The sequence below is a fragment of the Schistocerca nitens genome, chromosome 4 (genome assembly GCF_023898315.1).
Source record: "Schistocerca nitens isolate TAMUIC-IGC-003100 chromosome 4, iqSchNite1.1, whole genome shotgun sequence".
Classification (NCBI taxonomy): Eukaryota; Metazoa; Arthropoda; class Insecta; order Orthoptera; family Acrididae; genus Schistocerca; species Schistocerca nitens.
The window spans coordinates 472,853,413-472,874,260 of NC_064617.1; positions in this window are offsets into that span (position 1 = coordinate 472,853,413).

The following is a 20,848-nucleotide window of genomic DNA, read 5'->3' on the forward strand; positions in this document are numbered from 1 at the left end:
ACCCAGTCATCTCGAGGGAGGTAGGTTTGGCTCACATGGTTCAAATGGCTCTGAGCACTATGGGACTGAACATCTGAGGTCATCAGTCCCCTAGAACTTAGAACTACTTAAACCTAACTAACCTAAGGACATCACTCAGATCCATGCCCGAGGCAGGATTCAAACCTGCGACCGTAGCAGTCGCGCGGTTCCGGACTGAAGCGCCTAGAACCGCTCGGCCACCACGGCCGGCGGGACGTAGGTTTCGTAGACACCCTATATTCGACGACTAGGCAGAAATCAACATTTGTCGATTAGGCTGGATTCCACAGTAATGAAACGGGATACAAAATTGTTAAGGCTTTCGTGGCCGCTTGTTGGCAAACTGCCTATTGGCTTCTGTCTCGGGTTCTTCGGCCGACGTTCGTCTAATGATTTTTCTGACGTTTCGCCAGCACGAGTGGCTGTCATTGTCAAAGCTTCACCCTCCATTGCCGGTGGTGAACTGGAGCCGAGCTCGCGGCCGCAGACTATATGTACCTGGGGCGCCAACGTCCGAGGGTTTCTCCGCTGTCATTTCCGGTGCGGTTGTCCTCTTGCTGCCTGCGACGGTCGTTCACTGCAGTACGGGAAGCCAGGATCCGTTTACCTTAAGGCTTTCCTCTTTCTTGTTGAAACTGTTCGCATGTTTATGTATTTCTACAGCGTCTCTGAACAAGCGCGTGTGATAGTGCTTCTCTACAGCCAGAACTTCCGTGTCGGCGAGTTTTATTACGTGGTCGGTCTCATTCAGTGCGGCGAAGGAGAAAAAGAGACCCACTTGCAATGTCGGGAATATACCGTATACTATGCACATGCGGAAAAGTGTATGTCGGAATGACTGGACGATCAATTAACATCAGGATCAAAGAGCATAAGCGACATTGCAGTTTGGGGCAGGTGGAGAAATCGGCCGTGGCACAGCACTTTTCGATGAAAGAACGTAATTTTTAACAGCCATCGGTAGGCAGTCGAACGAGAAATGCTGTTGGTTTTGGAGAAATGTAAGTAAAGAAATTACACATTTATTTTTGTACTGAGGATCTTCTTTTTTAAAAGCTAATGGGTTTACTTATCCTCAGTTTGTCATTTAATAAACTCAATAAACCACTGTTTCAAAATTCTCTCGTAACTATGACTTGCACAGCATGTTAGTGAGGAACCTGTCAGGCACCTATCTATTGCTGTTGCCAGTCTGCATTGTATATCCTCTATACTTCAGTCATCATCAATTATTTGTTGCCTGAATAGCAAAATATCTACAACTTTTAGAGTCTCATTTCCATATCTAATACCTCAGCATGTGGTAATGTTGACATAATGTGTATCAATGACCAATCTCTTGCTTTCCCTTTTATTTCTGTTCTACTTGCTATTTGCCCTTCCTTATTATTTTGTTATTATTGCTAGTTTCTTTCTCTAATACTGGATGGAGGGTAGTTTTAATGTGTAATTCTACTGGATAAATTAACATGAGTTAGCTTTCAGAAGAAGCAGTCCAAAGCAACGCACATTGCCAGAATGGTCATCCATTGACACATAACGAAGTCACTGGTATATATTAGCTAATCCATGAAATGACAACAAAACAAATACTTGTTACTTTGTGTAAGCTGTTTCGAAATGTAATGTATAAAACACGGTCCGTTTACTTAGCTATGTGGTGGAACATCAATAAATGTAATGAAATGGCAGGTAGCGGTTTGGGAATTGGTTCTGAGCTGGAATCAGTGATAATTAAAAAAAATCCCATCAAATAGCATTTATTTAACATTTCATCAAATCGGGTGTGCAACACAGACACAGGCATAAAATATACAATTAAAAAAAGCACAACTTTAACAAATGCAACCCTCACTCAGTTAAAACCTAATATCATTACATCTACAGCAAGCTCAATCAAGAAATACTCACAGTTAAATATATTTACTTCAAAATTAACCTTAATCACTACGACATCTGTATACGAGGCTGGTGCCAAATTAGTTTTAAATTTGTTACTTGTATTCTTAAAAAGAATCTGTAATCGAAATGCTACAAATGTTTACTAATTGTAGACAAGCTCTAAAATTTATTAATAAGCAAGACACTTTTGTTTTGGTTGAAGTCCATTTGGATACACCAAATAAACGGTATTGAATACTTTCATCAAGGCAGAAACGTAGAAGTAACCTACTAGAACATCTGTAAGACTAGGCAGTAGAATAAGAAAAAAAAAAAAAAACCTTAAAATATTATTTCGGTAATTGAAATTAATACTGTGATACCTTTTCCAGTGATCACATTAGCCAGTTTACAGTGCCAACAGCCCAGGATGAAGAGAAAGCCTGACCCATGCGTCGAGTGCCCGAGACGCGGACCACTGGATCCACTGTACAACCACACGGGAGGTAAGCGGGAGGTGCCCTCACCTCGCTTAAGAATGAACACTTTGCGAAGGGCCTGGCACACTATGAGCAGCGTGCCAGAAACTGATTGGCCACTGCAGCCACTGGGACAGAGCAAAGACACAAAAGCGTCAGAAATGCCCACCTGAAGGTGTGTCAATTCTTCTGCTTGAGAGCAGCCGTTTTTGCCCGTCTTAAAAAACCTAGAATATGTCGAGAATTCTGGCACCCCACAGGCTTTGGGAGGGAGCGTAGATACAAAGCGCCAAGAATTCGCACTGGGACTTGGTGAGACAGCGCAGAAGCAAGAGGGCAAAGGGGCTCTTCTATTCGTCGCCAACATCCACTTTCGGACCCAGTGATAACGCTTCTACGGCTACGGCAACACATGACGACCTGTCAACATGGACCCTAGCTGTAAAGCCGCAGGTATGGCAAATTATCACGAATAACGGTGAGGTGATTCATCCCCGTCATTCCCTTTAATAACTGAGTCGTGTCCTCACCCAGTTTAATCGACCCTGACGTTTGTGATTTTTTTTTATTTTGTCTTGTGTGTGAAAGGTACTGAAATAAACGCAGTCATTTCAAGCTTTATTCATCTAAAAATCTGCTCCATTCGCTTATTAATCCCTTACTCTCATAAACAGTTTGCTTTTTGACTTCATTTAATTATTATATATATTCAGGTAGTGAAGGGAGACGAAAATGTAATAGTCATGGGTGACTGGAATTCGAGAGTAGGAAAAGGGAGAGAAGGAAACATAGTGGGTGAATATGGATTGGGGGAGAGAAATAAAAGAGGAAGCCGTCTGGTAGAATTTTGCACAGAGCATAACTTAATCATAGCTAACACATGGTTCAAGAATCATAAAAGAAGACTGTATACATGGAAGAATCCTGGAGATACTAGAAGGTATCAGATAGATTATATAATGGTAAGACAGAGATTTAGGAACCAGGTTTTAAATTGTAAGACATTTCCAGGGGCAGATGTGGACTCTGACCACAATCTATTGGTTATGAACTGTAAATTAAAACTGAAGAAACTGCAAAAATGTGGTAATTTAAGGAGATGGACCTGGATAAACTGACTAAACCAGAGGTTGTACAGAGTTTCAGGGAGAGCATAAGGGAACAATTGACAGGAATGGGGGAAAGAAATACAGTCGAAGAAGAATGGGTAGCTCTGAGGGATGAAGTAGTGAATGCAGCAGAGGATCAAGCAGGTAAAAAGACGAGGGCTAGTAGAAATCCTTGCGTAACAGAAGAGATACTGAATTTAATTGATGAAAGGAGAAAATACAAAAATGCAGTAAGCGAGGCAGGCAAAAAGGAATACAAACATCTCAAAAATGAGATCGACAGGAAGTGCAAAATGGCTAAGCAAGGATGGCTAGAGGACAAATGTAAGGATGTAGAGGCTTATCTCACTAGGGGTAAGATAGATACTGCCTACAGGAAAATTAAAGAGACCTTTGGAGAAAAGAGAGCCACTTGTATGAATATAAAGAGCTCAGATGGCAACCCAGTTCTAAGCAAAGAAGGGAAAGCAGAAAGGTGGAAGGAGTGTATAGAGGGTCTATACAAGGGCGATGTACTTGAGGACAATATTATGGAAATGGAAGAGGATGTAGATGAAGATGAAATGGGAGATACGGTACTGCGTGAAGAGTTTGACAGAGCAATGAAAGACCTGAGTCGAAACAAGGCCCCGGGAGTAGACAACATTCCGTTAGAGCTACTAGTAGCTTCGGTAAACCAGCCATGACAAAACTCTTCCATCTGATGAGCAAGACGTAGAAGACAGGCGAAATACTCTCAGACTTCAATAAGAATATAATAATTCCAATCCCAAAGAAAACAGGTGTTGACAGATGTGAAAATTACCGAACTATCAGTTTAGTAAGTCACAGATGCAAAATACTAACGCGAATTCTTTACAGACGAATGGAAAAACTGGCAGAAGCCGACCTCCGCGAAGATCAGTTTAGATTCCGCAGAAATGTTGGAACGCGTGAGGCAATACTGACCCTACGACTTATCTTATAAAATAGATTAAGGAAAGGCAAACCTACATTTCTAGCATTTGTAGACTTAGAAAAAGCTTTTGACTATGTTGACTGGAATACTCTCTTTCAAATTCTAAAGGTGTCAGGGGTAAAATACAGGGAGCGAAAGGCTATTTACAATTTGTACAGAAAGCAGATGGCAGTTATAAGAGTCGAGGGGCATGAAAGGGAAGCAGAAACATCGTCCAGTACGCCTTAGATAAGTTCGTACCGACTAAGGTCCAAAGCGAGGGGAAAGATCCACCGTGGTATAACAATCATGTACGAAAGGTACTACGGAAACAAAGAAAGCTTCATCATAGGTTTAAGAGTAGTCGAATCATAGCTGATAAGGAAAAGCTGAACGAAGCGAAAAAGAGCGTAAAGAGAGCAATGAGAAAAGCATTCAACGAATTCGAACATAAAACATTGGCAAACAATCTAAACAAGAACCCTAAAAAGTTTTGGTCATATGTAAAATCGGTAAGCGGATCTAAATCCCCTATTCAGTCACTCGTTGACCACGATGGCACCGAAACAGAGGACGACCGAAGAAAGGCAGAAATACTGAATTCAGTGTTCCGAAACTGTTTCACTGCGGAAAATCGTAACACGGTCCCTGACTTCAGGCGTCGCACGGACGCCAAAATGGAAAATATTGAAATAAACGATATCGGAATCGAAAAACAACTGCTATCACTTAGTAGCGGAAAAGCATCCGGACCAGACGAGATACCCTTAAGATTCTACAGTGATTATGCTAAAGAACTTGTCCCCTTTCTATCAGCAATTTATCGTAGATCTCTGGAAGAACGTAAAGTACCTAGCGACTGGAAGAAAGCGCAGGTCGTTCCCATTTTCAAGAAGGGTCATAAAACGGATGCGAATAATTATAGGCCTATTTCGCTTACGTCAATCTGTTGTAGAATAATGGAACATGTTTTGTGCTCTCGTATTATGACGTTCTTAGATAATACAAATCTCCTTCATCATAACCAACATGGATTCCGCAAACAGAGATCATGTGAAACTCAGCTCGCCCTATTTGCCCAAGAAATTCACAGTGCCGTAGACACTGGCGAGCAGATTGATGCCGTATTCCTGGACTTCAGGAAGGCATTTGATACGGTCCCGCACTTACGTTTAGTGAAAAAAATACGAGCTTACGGAATATCGGACCAGGTTTGTGATTGGATTCAGGATTTCCTAGAAGAAAGAACACAACATGTCATTCTTAACGGTTCAAAATCTGCAGATGTAGAGGTAATTTCGGGAGTACCGCAAGGAACCGTGATAGGACCTTTATTGTTTACAATATACATAAATGACTTAGTTGACAACATCGGTAGCTCCGTGAGGCTATTTGCAGATGACACGGTTGTCTACAAGAAAGTAGCGACATCAGAAGACTCGTACGTACTCCAGGAAGACCTGCAGAGGATTAATGAATGGTGCGACAGCTGGCAGCTTTCCCTAAACGTAGATAAATGTAATATAATGCGCATACATAGGGGCAGAAATCCATTCCAGTACGATTATGCCATAGGTGGTAAATCATTGGAAGCGGTAACGACCGTAAAATACTTAGGAGTTACTATCCGGAGCGATCTGAAGTGGAATGATCACATAAAACAAATAGTGGGAAAAGCAGGCGCCAGGTTGAGATTCATAGGAAGAATTCTAAGAAAATGTGACTCATCGACGAAAGAAGTAGCTTACAAATCGCTTGTTCGTCCGATTCTTGAGTATTGCTCATCAGTATGGGACCCTTACCAGGTTGGATTAATAGAAGAGATAGACATGATCCAGCGAAAAGCAGCGCGATTCGTCATGGGGACATTTAGTCAGCGCGAGAGCGTTACGGAGATGCTGAACAAGCTCCAGTGGCGGACACTTCAAGAAAGGCGTTACGCAATACGGAGAGGTTTATTATCGAAATTACGAGAGAGCACATTCCGGGAAGAGATGGGCAACATATTACTACCGCCCACATATATCTCGCGTAATGATCACAACGAAAAGATCCGAGAAATTAGAGCAAATACGGAGACTTACAAGCAGTCGTTCTTCCCACGCACAATTCGTGAATGGAACAGGGAAGGGGGGATCAGATAGTGGTACAATAAGTACCCTCCGCCACACACCGTAAGGTGGCTCGCGGAGTATAGATGTAGATGAAGGGAGTGAGACAGGGTTTTAGCCTCTCCCCGATGTTACTCAATCTCTATATTGAGCAAGCAGTAAAGGAAACAAAAGAAAAATTCGGAGTAGGTATTAAAGTCCATGGAGAAGAAATAAAAACTTTGAGGTTCGCCGATGACATTGTAATTCTGTCAGAGACAGCAAAGGACATAGAAGAGCAGTTGAACGGTATGGACAGTGTCTTGAAAGGAGGATATAAGATGAACATCAACAAAAGCAAAACGAGAATAATGGAATGTAGTCGAATTAAGTCGGGTGATGCTGAGGGAATTAGATTAGGCAATGAGACACTTAAAGTAGTAAAGGAGTTTTGCTATTTGGGGAGCAAAATAACTGATGATGTTCGAAGTAGAGATGATATAAAATGTAGACTGGCAATGGCAAGGAAAGCGTTTCTGAAGAAGAGAAATTTGTTAACATCGAGTATAGATTTAAGTGTCAGGAAGTCGTTTCTGAAAGTATTTGTATGGAGTGTAGCCATGTATGGAAGTGAAAAATGGACGATAAATAGTTTGGACAAGAATAGAATAGAAGCTGTAGAAATGTGGTGCTACAGAAGAATGCTGAAGATTAGATGGGTAGATCACATAACTAATGAGGAGGTATTGAATAGAATTGGGGAGAAGAGGAGTTTGTGGCACAACTTGACAAGAAGAAGGGACCGGTTGGTAGGACATGTTCTGAGGCATGAAGGGATCACAAATTTAGCATTGGAGGGCAGCGTGGAGGGTAAAATCGTAGAGGGAGACCAAGAGATGAATACACTAAGCAGATTCAGAAGGATGTAGGTTGCAGTAAGTACTGGGAGATGAAGAAGCTTGCACAGGATAGAGTAGCATGGAGAGCTGTATCAAACCAGTCTCACGACTGAAGACAACAACAACATTAATTATTGGTGTCACGTGATTACTAGTGCCCAACGTTGGGAAATGAAATTAGTAATCTGCATGTCACTTTATGCAAGAGATTAAATAATTCTCGATTCACTAAAATGTTTGCCCCCCCCCCCCCCCCCCCAACATGGTGCGACCTCATTATTCATATACAACATGTAGTATTATTATTGTACGAAAGGGAAAACTCTTACTACAGACCTGGGGTTAAATGGGTGGAGGATCATGCTTTTGTATCGGAAAAGGAACTGAGTTCAAATCAAGACATGACCTCAGTGCAGTAAGTGAAGACAAACTCTTTGAAATACCAGCTATTGAATTAACAGTGCTTGATATCACCAAGAAATTAATCATTTTGTATGTGTATAGATCTCTCAGTAGTAGTGTGGAAACCTTTTTCAATAAATTAACAGAATTTCTCAAGTATACAGGTCGACGTAATTCTGTGTGGGGACATTAACATCAACAAAAATGGTTCAAATGGCTCTGAGCACTATGGGACTCAACTGCTGTGGTCATAAGTCCCCTAGAACTCAGAACTACTTAAACCTAACTAACCTAAGGACAGCACACAACACCCAGCCATCACGAGGCAGAGAAAATCCCTGACCCCGCCGGGAATCGAACCCGAGAATCCGGGCGTGGGAAGCGAGAACGCTACCGCACGACCACGAGATGCGGGCTATCATCAACACTAATATCATAAATGAATCCAGCAGCACCCTCATAAATATCTTTGAAAGTTTTGGCATGTCCCTATTGGTCAATAGTACAACAAGGATTACTTCAATGACTGCATCAGTAATTGACCATGTGGCCACAAATATGGGCAGGGAAAAATGAGATGTAACTGTAAAAGATCTCGGACATTCAGACTATCTCTGTCAAATAATAACAGTTGTGTGACTAGAGCCTCCCATCGAGTAGACAGTTCGCCGGGTGCAAATCTTTCGATTTGACGCTACTTCGGTGACTTGCGCGTCGATGGGGATGAAATGATGATTATTTGGACAACGTAACACCGAGTCCCGGAGTGAAGAAAATCTCCAACCCAGCCGGTAATCGAACCTGTGCCCTTAGGATTGACATTCTGTCGCGCTGACCACTCAGCTACTGGGGGCGGACATAACAACAGTAAAATCAAGCATCGAATCGTTCCCTAAGCCTACAAAAGACACCTATCAGAAATCAAAATAAGAATTCTTAATTTTCTATCATAGATACAAAAAGATTTATAGGAAGGTGTTGATTGCTGCAAAGAAGTCATTTAATGACAAAATAGTATATAATGCAGAGAATAAAAGCAAAGCAATAAAAAAAGGAAACGGGGAAGGCAAACAAATGCAGAATAACATACTGCTAAGGGAGGGGGATGAGGTAATAAATGATCCACAACACTTAGCAAAACTATGGAAATGTGCATTTTTCAAGTATTGCAGAGAAGTTATAAAAAACAATTCCCCAAAATAGATATAACACCTGTGAATAATGTTGCACTAAATACAATGATGTTACTTCCAACCACAGAGAATAAAAATAAAACAAAGTAGCATATTAGGACCAATACTATGCCTGATATATATCAATGACTTTCGCTGTAGTGTTACTCATAGTGAAAAGGAAGTTTATGATTGATCAGTAAGCAATAAAGTGGCATTGAACATAAAGAAAACTGATGCTACGAATTTCAGTTCGAAGAGGAAAAATGACAATGTTAAATTGAATGTAGATGTCACATCTATAGACTGTGTAAAAAATGCATAATTTATAGGAATGAATATTGATTCTTAGTTCAAGTGGTGTGAACACACAAAGGTACTTGCAGACAGAATGTTATCAGCATGTTCTGCCCTTAAAATCCTATAATCAGTGTGTAATATGCAGTGTCTTTTAGTTACATACTATTAATATGTACACTCAGTTCTTAGCTATGGCATTCTTTTTTGGGGAACAAATGCACAAAATACGAACACAGTTTTCAGACTCCAGAAATGAGCCATAAGAGTAATAACCAAAAATACTAGTAGAGCTCATTGTAAAGATCTGTTCAGAACACTGGCGATTTTAACTGCTCCATGTAAATACATTTACTAGTCAATTGTACATATCAAAAATAACATTGGTAATTATTGTACAAACAGCTCTGTCCATGATCATGCAACAAGACCTAGACTCGACTTACATTTACCAAGAAAAAATAAGCATAACTCTCAAGGAATAAATTTGTACAATAAATTATCAAAAGATATTAAAGAAATAAAAAAAAACACTTATTTGAAAAGGCAGCTAAGAAGTACCTGTCATGCAATAGATTTTATACAGTGAAGGATTACTTAGATAAAACAGAGTAGTGGTTTGCTAAAAAGATGTTATACAAATGAATAATAATGATTATAAAATATCCAACATTTCACATAACACCTTCACACTATATTTTTTCCTTCTTTTTTCTTTTCGAGAAATACTTAACTCCAAGTTAAGCATAGCACAATACCTCTTCCTCTTTCTGAGCTCAACATCTCACTTATTATAGAGGGATGCTGACTCAGTTTTTCAGGATAGCAAATGGGACGCTGTGGAACAGAAAATGGCCTAGTGATCACCAGTGTATATATATATATATATATATATATATATATATATATATATATATATATATATATATATATATATATATATATATGTGTGTGTGTGTGTGTGTGTGTGTGTGTGTCTGTGTGTGTCTGTTTGTGTGTGTAGTTAGTGAACTGTTATGAAACAATGTGTGTACAGTGTGTGCAGTGATTGATAGTGAGATATGAATGAACAGTGTGGCATTATTTTATTCAATAAGTTATTTGTAAAAAAGTATTGTATACCAGGAACAAATCTAGTGATGGTCTCTAACTAGAAGTCTGTTAATGTATGTGTATACAAATTAGCTTATTTTAAATTGGTCTAACCTTGTAAATACTTTGACATGTCCTTTATCCTTGTAAAAAGAGATCTACGGATGAATAAAGCTACTACTACTACATCATAGTATTTTACGTCAGAGATGATAATTTCTGTCGATCCACTGCATTTTTGGCGACCAGCGTGGGGCGATCTCATTGTAAATTTGCATGCTATGTGTTATTACGAAAAATTGTCAGAATTGTAGGTTCACCTCAGTACACAATTGAAAATTTTCGTCAACAGAAATCAACATTTTTGGTGTGGCTGAAAATAACACTGACCCAAATTATTATTCTAACTATTGTTTCAAAATTTACTATCTTTTGGTTAACGACCTTTTACAAATAATAATTTATAATCACGGCTCACTCGCCAAGTTAGTACTCAACCACACAAGACATTAAATACTGTTAAAAACGCAGTCTTATATCCAAAGACCACTTTACTGACTCACGAGAGAGGATACATGATGAGTAATGAAGGTGAGATTTCAAGCAGCTCTGAAAATATTGGATAAATTAAACTTAAAATTAATGACCTGGCTAGGAATTTTGACAAAGTAGACAATTCGATGACTTGATAGTTTAATTAGTGTGTCACAAACATTATCGTAATTTTTCTTTTATTATAAAGTATGTTTATTAAATGTGGTTAAGTCTGACATACTACAGCAGTGTAAAGACCACAAACACTCATGGAACAGTTTTACGATACCTTCTGAGCATGGAGCAATCATTTGCTAATAGGTGCCGTACTTGCTGAGTTCGATACATCTACCTAATTTACCAGCAATGACTCAGTAGGGTACATTAAACATTATACAACACAGTTACGAAACCTGCTAGGGCTGTAACACAGAATCTTATAGTAACTTGCAATGTACACGACAAATAATTAAAAAGAATATTCCTGCAACAAATAAAACGAAAGCGCGGACCAAAATACCAGGTAGAATACCAATAATAATAATAGTAATAATAGTAATAAACCCTACAGGGTGGGGCAAAAGTCACTTGACACTGGGTACTGATTTAAATAAAAGATTGAATTTATGTTTCGTTACAAGTACAAACAATATTTACAATTATTTTCTATGCTCAAACTATTTTCAGAGTTCATTAAAACTTCCCTGAAGACTTTTTGGAACACTATTACATACTGTGTGGCATAGTGTGATACCACCGTCCAAATCATGAAATGCGTCGTGTTTGTAGTTCAGCAATGGTCTGAGGCCTTTGAGGAGGAACAGAGTCCTTCATGACACCTCGTAGGAAATACATGGACGTGATATCTGGTGCAAGTGAAGACATGTCAATATCTGCACTTCGGCCAATCACTTTTCTTTGGAAAGTTTCGCTTAAATAATCACGGACGGCAGTGGCATAATGTGGTGGGACATCATTTCTTGAAATTTCTTGAAAGCTTTAGGCACACATCGTAAGCCATAGCGCCTCGTTGTTCTGAAGCATATCCAAATAGTTATCTCCTGTCACTGTTCCTCCAAAAAATATGATCAATCCAAATGATGACACTGCCGTCCAAACACTCACACCAGGTCGAGTTAGCGTTTGTTCTAACGAAAGATTTTGATTGTCACTATAGCAGTAAGTGCAGTTATGTCTGTTAACATGTCCGCTTTTTTTTTACTCAAAATAGGCCTCGTCAGACCACACAATTTTGTTGAATAGATTAGTCATATTTCTGTTGATCAAGATGTCGATATGGATCATTTTCAGGTTACCCATGTCGTAGACGTGAAATGTAAACTTTAAATTTCTGTTTTTGTAACATTCTTTGCACTGTCCTGCGTGATAAATCCAGCTCAGTTGCTAATCGTCTAGTTGATTTTCTCAGACTTTGGGTCACAGCTAAACATACCCGAATTCATTTTCCTCAGTTGTGACTGTTGTTGGGCTGCCAGTTCATGGTGCATCCGTAACAAATCCTTGTTGTTCAAATCCATCTCGTATGTCGTAAACCGTATTTTTATGAGGTGGTTTTGATCTAAAGTGTCTTCCTCATCATTTACAACTGCAGTAGCACCAATTTTATAAAAGTTTTTAACATGAACATCCTTTCTTCATTCTTTAACATGAGACAATTTGGAAAACTATAGTTGTAAACACGTCTCACAGATCACGCTTTCAACGATTCAGTAGTTTAGTTGTTGTGTTTGTTTTGTTTGTCACTGTAGTGTGTACCAACTACTAAAGGCGTAATTATCGCCATTTGGTAACAACAACTCAACGGGTTAAAACTTTCTACTGCACTACGTCTTGCTGTTACTTTTGTTTCCTTCTAACCAACTGTCCAGTGACTTTTGTGCCACCCTCTATATCACACTGCACTAGCGCTTCGTCATCCAGGCGACTCTCCACTGTACTGCCTATACTAAAACTTAAATATCCGTTCCTCAGCGGGAACCACCACCTAGGAATCCGGTAAATAGTTCCAACAGAAGCGGTCAACAAGCGCCAGCTAAGAAGGATCGTTAGTAGTGGTCAAGTCGCAAGGGTTGGTGGCGCACGGCTGAGAGAAATAGATGTAAAGTATATCCTTCCTTTTTACATCTGCATCTGCATACACACTCCCCAAGGCATCATGCGGTGCTTGGCGCTAGGTTCACTCTACCGTTACTACTCATTCTATTTCATGTTTCATCCGTAAACGGACAGGAGGAAGAGACGACTGTCCATATGCTTCCGTAGGAAGCGGTCCTTCTCCGTGTTGCGTCACTTTATAAACTGCGCTTTCGCCTCGAACCGGATTTTACGTGAGTATTTTACATGTACAAGGAGCGTAACTTTCAACCTCTGCATCTAGGAAACGGATAGAGATACCACAAAAAATTTCGAAGTTGTTCGAGGTAAGGATATTAAGAACATATCGTAAAAATTACAGCCGTTTGCTGTACTTAGCTATGCTGGTATCCGCGGCTCGGATTTGGTACCCAAAAACTTTGTTTTCAGGTTTGCTCGTGATCCGCCCATGAACTAAATAATGCTTCCATAATCCCCTCCAGGCGCACTCTAGACCACATCTAATGCAAAAAGAACAAACCGATTTACTCCATTTGCCTTAGTTGGAGGAAGTGTGTAATATTCGTGTTTTGGCCCTATGCTTTAGGGTAGTAATAGTAAAAGTATCCTTCTGTTCGGTAAACAAATGGTCCCTAGCCCAAGGGATAACCAAAGCTCTTGACCTTACCTTTGTATCACTAATAGGATCCGAGGCATGAGCCCCAGAAAAAATCACCTTTCTATGCGTAGCGTTGGCCGGCCGCGGTGGTCTCGCGGTTCTAGGCGCGCAGTCCGGAACCGTGCGACTGCTACGGTCGCAGGTTCGAATCCTGCCTCGGGCATGGATGTGTGATGTCCTTAGGTTAGTTAAAGTAGTTCTAAGTTCTAGGGGACTGATGACCACAGCAGTTGAGTCCCATAGTGCTCAGAGCCATTTCAACCATTTTTGCGTAGCGTTTTGGAATAAATTAGTAGCGCTTGCTGCCGCATACGTGCCGTCAGAGAACAGGAATCGTCTTATTTACTTTCCTGGGGCAGATCTGACAATTAATGAATCTCTAATTAATGCTCGCCCTCCAGGCGAACGCACTGCTTTTTAGCCGAGCGTAGCCCGACAGCTAACATGATACAGCGCACCAGTCACGAGGGTGACGCAACCCTTCAAGGACCGTTCCGATATTTTTTATGTGCAGAAACCTTCCTAGATGCGCCATCACGCCGAGGATCCTCTGAACAGCATCATTTTTGGCAGTCGGCCTCGCAGCAGAGCATCAGACGTTCTCAACACCGTTCGCCATTTAGTGTAGGCGAGCGATGGGCCTCTCTTGCCTAGCTACTACGAGACGGACTGCGGCCTCCCGAGCCAATCCCGTTCCCGCGCGGTCGTGAGAGAGTTCTGCGATCGGCGCGAGTGTCGGCGTGCCTGGGCCATCGGTAACGGGCAGTAACCCGCTGGAAGCCTCAAATCTATAAACAGCAAACGGAGAATCGAGCCGAATAACGGCGCTAAGTGCGCCATTAACCTTTCCCCGGAGGTGGCGCGTGTCCGCCCGCCGGCCGCCGGCCGACGCCTCGATTGGCTCCGGCAGGCCGCCGCCACACGCGGCCACCGGCTTTCTCCGCAGCCGCCGCCGACACCCCGGCCTGGCCATTCGATTCGGATTTGGGCTTCTGCACGTTGCCCATTCCAGCCCATCCCCCCCTCTCATGGCGCGAAAGTCGGTCTCATTTCAATGAAAACGTTGTAAAGGTATCCTCCCTGCACTTTAGAGTTTCGTCGCACTGAGATCACTTTTATCACTTTTGTTCACTTCCAGAGAAGACAAATTAGTGCTGTTTGGACTGCGTACCTTTTTCAGAGTTCCCGTTTCTTTAAGGGATCCAACTCCTGTGTTACAAATGAATTAAAATGTCAGAGGTGGAAAATACCGCTACAGTTGTAAGGTTATTTTATTTAACACACGACCGGTTTCGAGCTCTTACTCGCGCCCATGTTCGGGTGTCGTACTGAAGAAAGGAAGAAACGGCAGAAAATTTTTACACGCAGCAATACACATAAAAAACAAAAAACTATCCATAAAAATTAGAAAAAAAAACGTTTAAAAATCCTCCGGTCGGGCTAGGTGTTGTGAAATCTAAGGCAATGCCAAAGTGACACCAGGCAGTACTGCGGACGACTGCAAAAAATGATCAAATATGTGTGAAATCCTATGGGACTTAACTGCTAAGATCATCAGTCCCTAAGCTTACACACTACTTAACCTAAATTATCCTAAGGACAAACACACACACCCATGCCCGAGGGAGGACTCGAAACTCGGCCGGGACCAGCCGCACAGTCCATGACTGTAGCGCCCGAGACCGCTCGGCTAATCCCGCGCGGCACGGACGACTGCCTGGGTAAATAAATATGCAAAGAATACCAGGACACTTATACTTGGTGCTGTGACTCCGAGCGCTGCGGTGGACGTGTACAAGACGTGGTGTGCTACGAACGAGCGCAGAACATGGAGTAGCGGACGCGAAGGAGGAAGCAAACTGGTAAACCAGAGTGGCAAAAGTACTGCTAACTGTTGACATAAAGAAGAACGTGGGGCCACTACCCCGGCCGTTCACTATTTGAATTAGTTATTTACATTTTAAATGCAAAATAAAAGAAACCATTACATAAAAAATTACATGAAAAACGTTAAAAGTGCATTATGCATGGCAAAGAAACAGGTTGAGCAGAGCAGTACAGAAATGCAGTAAAACTTAGTGGAAGCTGCGACATAAAATTTATTTATAAACCGTAAAACGCAATGAAACTTTTCCCTTTACACGAGTGACATGCAGGTTTTTAATTGAGTGGATATATATATGTAAAGACGTGGAACAACACGCTACAGTCATCAGTTAAAAAACATACACATGTGCCACTCTTATTTACAAGCATGTCGCTACTGACCAAAAGGGAAACTAGAGAAACCTTAGCCGGCCGCGGTGGCCGTGCGGTTCTAGGCGCTGCAGTCCGGAACCGCGGGACTACTACGGTCGCAGGTTCGAATCCTGCCTCGGGCATGGATGTGTGTGATGTCCTTAGGTTAGTTAGGTTTAAGTAGTTCTAAGTTCTAGGGGACTAATGACCTCAGATGTTAAGTCCCATAGTGCTCAGAGCCATTTGAACCATTTTTAGAGAAACCTTACACTTCACGCTGTCAAACTATTATGCCAATTAATAGCTAGCAGCAATAACATTAAAAGGACACATTAAAAGTGGGGTCACTTTAAAATCTGCTAACTAAAAGTCGACAACTAATCGAGTCTTACATGAGATAAGATCTGAGACGCATTTTACATAATGAAAGACGTAAATTTTAAATCCGTGAGGACACAGATAATGACGTGGCACAATAATGAGCCATAGTCATAGTATAAAATAAAAAACATGCAAAATTCTATTAAAGGAGGACAATTTTACAGCTATGTAAAATGAACGGGGTGGACCTTGCAGACTTCACTACAGGAAACAGGCATATGCCGTACAATCGTTAAGCCTAATTGAAGGCCACACAAATAATGGCGATAAACACTGACCCAGTTAAGAAGTATACATATATGGCGTACAATAATCAGAAACCAGAAAGTGAACGAAATGAGGCTCGACGCTGCTTCAAAAAGGAAAAGTTATTTACTGTGTGCTGAAGTGCAGTTTTCTCGTTCAAAATACAAGACGGATCACGGCAAATGCTGCGGTTGATTTATATTTCTTCTAAAATCTTTGCCGGTAGATGTGGCCGAGCGGTTCTAGGCGCTTAAGTTTGGAACCACGCTGCTGCTACGGTCGCAGGTTCGAATCCTGCCTCGGGCTTGGATGTGTGTGACATCCTTAGGTTAGTTAGGTTTAAGTAGTTCTATGTGTAGGAGACTGATGACATCAGATGTTAAGTCCCGTAGTGCTTAGAGCCATTTGATCTAAAATGTTTAAAACCGGGCCATTACATTCCTCCGAAAGGACTGTTGAATTAAAATGTGTTAAATCTTTCACTGTTTCACTGTAAGCATGGAAGCAAAACGAAGTTTAGGAAAGGTTAGAAATCATGCTTGAAGTTTTTTTTTTTGGAAATCGCTAAGTGCTCTCATTTTCAAACACTGGATGAATATAGTCTGTGTATTTTGGGCTCCATTTTAAACAAAAGCTAGTTTTTTCGTGAATCTTAAAGTTTATGACATGCAGCGTACATTCTCGACCATCATTTATGGTGACCTTGTCCGCAGCTCGTGGTCGTGCGGTAGCGTTCTCGCTTCCCACGCCCGGGTTCCCGGGTTCGATTCCCGGCGGGATCAGGGATTTTCTCTGCCTCGTGATGACTGGGTGTTCTGTGCTGTCCTTAGGTTAGTTAGGTTTAAGTAGTTCTAAGTTCTAGGGGACTGATGACCATAGATGTTAAGTCCCATAGTGCTCAGAGCCATATGATGACCTTTGATTCGATCTGTAATGAACGTGATTGTAAAGAAGATGAAAATTCACGTACATTTATCATGTCTACGAGGGTTGGAACTTAAATAGTGGTAACTATTTATTCACAACCTATACAAAAGAGTTACGTGTTTGGACCTGTTACTGCCCTTCAAAGTAGTCACCAGCGTTGTGTAGAACCCGTTGCCAGCGATGTGGAAGGCATAGTATACCGTTAGCAGAGCCTGTTCTGTTGATGGTGCGAATGGAGCGATCTACTGCCTGTCGAATCTCTGTAACAGTTCTGAAGCGAATGCCACTTACATCTACAGCTACATACCTAAGTCTCCGTATTGTACGTGGCAGAGGGTCATCTTGTGCAACAAAATCAAGTCATATTCCGATCGAGAAAAGACAACGGGACGACCCATTGTTCGTTGTCAGCCATTTTTCGCTAAGCAGTGGAAATTAAACATAACCTAGATCTCTCCCGTGAACTAGATAATGTGAAATTTGACCAGACAACGGTGACTAGTTTGCCCACAACAAGTGCGAGCACTGGATTGTGTACTAATATGCGGCATCTCAAGGCACAACTGACGCAAGATGCAAAACGCAAATAGCAGTTGAGTCTTTGACATGGCTCTGAGCACTATGGGACTTAACATCTTAGGTCATCAGTCCACTAGAACTTAGAACTACTTAAACCTAATTAACCTAAGGAAATCACAGACATCCACGCCCGAGGCAGGATTCGAACCTGCGACCGTAGCGGTCTCGCGGTTTCAAACTGACGCATCTAGAACAGCTTTTTTTTTTACGCTACCCCTTTTTTTACGTGGGTTGTAGGTGTTACATTCTTTTTTTTATTTGGATACAAAATTAGGCAGTTCACAAACACTAAATGAAATGCATCCTCTGCAAAAACAAAACAAAAAAAATCATCGTCAAACAAATCACAAATGTAAAGGAACGGGGATACAGGGATGTTGTTTTTTATTTATTTATTTTTCATAAGGACCACTCTGTTAAAAGGAACATATAGATCATTTCATGGTATAGTATGTGCATTACATATGGAGTGGTGAGAGAAGCGTGAGTTTCTTTATCAGCTGTCAAATGTGCACACCGACTGCTCCCGGCACATCCCAACTACGTGGGGGGTCGAGGAAGACTGCCTGAAGATAGTTGGCAAAGGTTTTCCGATAGTGTGACCATCTATGAACCTCATTGTGGGCTTGCTGCAAGAAATACCAAAAGTCGAGTCGCGAATTGGCAGCATCCCCATAGAGGTACGCGATCGTCCAACCTTTGACCCAGATGATCGACTGTGATTTAGTCGCCGGAAAGTAGTCACTCTCCGGATGTAAGAAGGAAGCAGGTGTAATATGTTGCGGGGTCACACGGAGGTAGCAAGTCACCATCTGTCTTCCTAGGAGCCATACGTCCTCCACCGCGATACAAGTTAAACGGTGATGGTCGTCATCCACTTGGCGACATTTCGGCCATAGTGGAGTGTCCACTAGTCCAATTGCATGGAGTCGTTGGTTGGTGGTGAACTTGCCACACGTGACAGAGAACCACAGTGCCCGAACGAAGGTAGGAAGGAATTTTTGGTGCACATGTCTCCAAATCTTCGGCCAATGCAACGTGGGGTGTTTGAGTTCAATGACATTACGACTTATCCGTCGTAGCAGCCAAACATAAAAATCCTTCGCGCATGGCGGTCTCGTGCGCGGAAGCTCGTCTCTGATATAACTAAGTTCCACGATAAATGTTGATACATGCGCAAAATGTGGCGTAATGTTGCCCACCGCCACCGGAGGTGTGAGGGACGCTGGAACTCGGAGATCCAGTAGGCGGGATGTAAGGGAATCACGCCCGCTACGCCATTGCTTGTACATCGTGGCTACAAGGAGCGCCGTCGCTCGGCAGTGAACATTGGTAAGTCCGAGTCCCCCCTTGTCCGTAGGGAGCGTGAGCGTTGCGTATCGCACCTTGAGGGGCGACCCAATCATCACAAAATAGCCTAGTGCTGAGTGAAGTCGACGTCCGAGCGTGAGTGGTAGGGGCAGGATCTGCGAAATATGCACCATTCGAGAAACCACATAAGTGTTCAGATATTCGACTCGCTGCAAAGGATCAAGGCGCCGTAGGAGATGTTGTCGGACCATGGTACGTGTTGTCTGTAAAATACGTCGGTAGTTAACTGCCGCAGTATGTTTTACAGATGAGGTAAAGTCTATGCCGAGATAGCGGAATCGTTGCACATAAGGAAACGGACTGATTTCTTCCGGCGTAAGGCCCCTTCCAACCGGCATTGCTGCCGATTTGTTCATGTTCACTGCACTACCCGCCGTCACACTGTGGTCCAACAACAGTTCAAGGACCGTCTTCACCTCTTCCTCAGAACGAACGAGCAGCAGGAGGTCGTCCGCATAGGCACGACATTTGAAGGTGTAGCCCCGCAGTTCCATCCCAGAAAGAGAATTTGTTAGCCTCCCAATCAATGGTTCCAACGCTATCGCGAACAGCAGCATCGAAAGGGGGCAGCCCTGGCGAATGGATCGTCGAATTTGAATGGGCCCTGCTATACGCCCATTAACCTGTACCAAGGATTGTGCGCCCCCATAAATCCTTCTAATGAGACCAGTAAAACGGTCTGGAAATCCCATTTGTTCCAGTACAGCGTACAGATAATTGTGGCGCACCTTATCAAAAGCACTGTCAAAATCAACCGCCACCATCGCCGCTTTCAGCCGGCACTCCTCCGCCAGCGCTATCACATCACGGCATTCGCCAGTAGCTGTTTGCACATTCACCGATCCACCCGGTGTCGTCTGTTCTGGAGAGAGAACGCTACGAATTAATATACGACATCGGGACGCTAGCAACCGTGCAAAGATCTTATAGTCGGCATTAAGCAGGGTGATGGGGCGATAATGTGTGACCGTAATTCCTGGCTTCGGTTTATGTACTGGCACCAAGCGGCCTTCCATAAAAGCCGGTGGAATAGGCGCATCGGAATTTAACATCTCGTTGTACATTTCCGTCCATCGCGGTGCCATTTCGTTGCGAAATTCTCGATAAAATTCAGCAGGAAGTCCATCAATGCCTGGGGAACTATTCAACTCACCCTTTGCGATCGCATCATGTACTTCCTCACAGCTAATGGCTTCCAGTAAGGTTCCCGCGGCTCCCACCGTCAGTGTACGGGAGACGTACGTGGTTATACGCACGAGGTCATCGACAGGGGCTGCTTCTTCCCGATAGATGTGTTAGTAATGGTCAACGAATGCAGAGACAATGTCCGCTTGACGCGTCACTCTTCGGTCTTCGCGGGTAATTAATTCCCGTACCAAAACGCGTCGTCGGTGCTTTCGTTCATTCACAACGTGGTGCA